At 37.5% G+C, this 1,193-nt stretch overlaps 1 pseudogene; it reads right to left on the reverse strand.

Annotated features, from left to right (window-relative positions):
* Nucleotides 1-869: 869 nt before the first annotated feature.
* On the reverse strand, nucleotides 870-988 carry LOC118607969 (annotated as a pseudogene).
* Between the last annotated feature and the right edge of the window lie 205 nt (nucleotides 989-1,193).

A 1,193-nucleotide genomic window follows, 5' to 3' on the forward strand; every position in this document is an offset into this window, starting at 1 on the left:
GCTATTGACAAGCTTGGGACTGGGCAGCTACTATTAGATCTAGAAAGTTTGAAAATGAGGTTGCACCGAGGTCTTCCTGGTTCTGTTGCTACTAATAGTATTAGAATTACCTCCATATGATGAAATTGTTCCACAGACATCTTCACAGAGAACCAAACGCTAGTTTTAATATTATTGGATTCTCCAGCTCCAGCAGCAACTATAGCCTAATACCCTGTTGCTCTATGCATGTGTGAAATTGACACCAGAGGTGTATATGTGGCATGTTTTGAAGTTCTGGTGGGTACTATAAGTTTTCTTGTCCAGACTTACCTGTAATCAATTAATTCAGCACCCTGCGCATTTAATTTTTTAGTTTAGCCTTTACGTGGTGTTTTATTTTTTCAAAGTATTTCATTTACTCAACAATAATAATAAAAATAATAATGATGTTATAGTTTATTGAAGACCTATTATACTCTAAGAAGTTTACATATTCATTCAGCCATCAATTATTAAGATCTTACTATGATTTCTATGCACTTTCTTGGGCACTGGGGGCTTACTAGTGAATGAGATAAACAAGATCCTTGATATCTTGGAAATAACAATATACTAGGATGGAAAGTAAACTGGCAGTAATAATCAATAAACTTGATATATTCTACAGATAACATAAAGTTGTATGTGTGCAAATGCAGAGTGTAAATGTAGAGATTGCTAATTTATAGATGGTTGTCAAGGAAGACTTCTTTGGTAAGATGACATTTGAGCAAAGACTTTAGGGGTACTTCGCTACCTTTTTTTTTTAGGTGAGGCAACCCTTGGTTGACCTCACAGATTGCAAGGACCTTGTCAGCTTATGATCCCTTATTTTTAAAAATTTTTTACATCTACAGCATCTGGTCTTCCTAGGTGGTCTCCAATACAAGTACTAACCAGACCCGACCCTTCTTAGCTATCAAGATCAGAAGAGATCAGGCTCGTTCAGGGTGGTATGGCTGAAGACAACTTTGCTACCTTTCTGATTGCATTTCCTACCACTTTTCCCTCATCACAAACCAGACACACTGCGTCAGACACACTGGTCTTCTTGCTGTTCCTTGAGAACAACCTTTGCCATATCCTCTGCCTGGAGTGTTCTTTTCCTAGTTGCATAGCTCCTTTTCTTGCCTCTTGCCTCATTCAGAGAGGCAAAATTAATAAGAATAAGT

This window comes from Rousettus aegyptiacus, unplaced genomic scaffold (genome assembly GCF_014176215.1).
Source record: "Rousettus aegyptiacus isolate mRouAeg1 unplaced genomic scaffold, mRouAeg1.p scaffold_m13_p_9, whole genome shotgun sequence".
Lineage (NCBI taxonomy): Eukaryota > Metazoa > Chordata > Mammalia > Chiroptera > Pteropodidae > Rousettus > Rousettus aegyptiacus.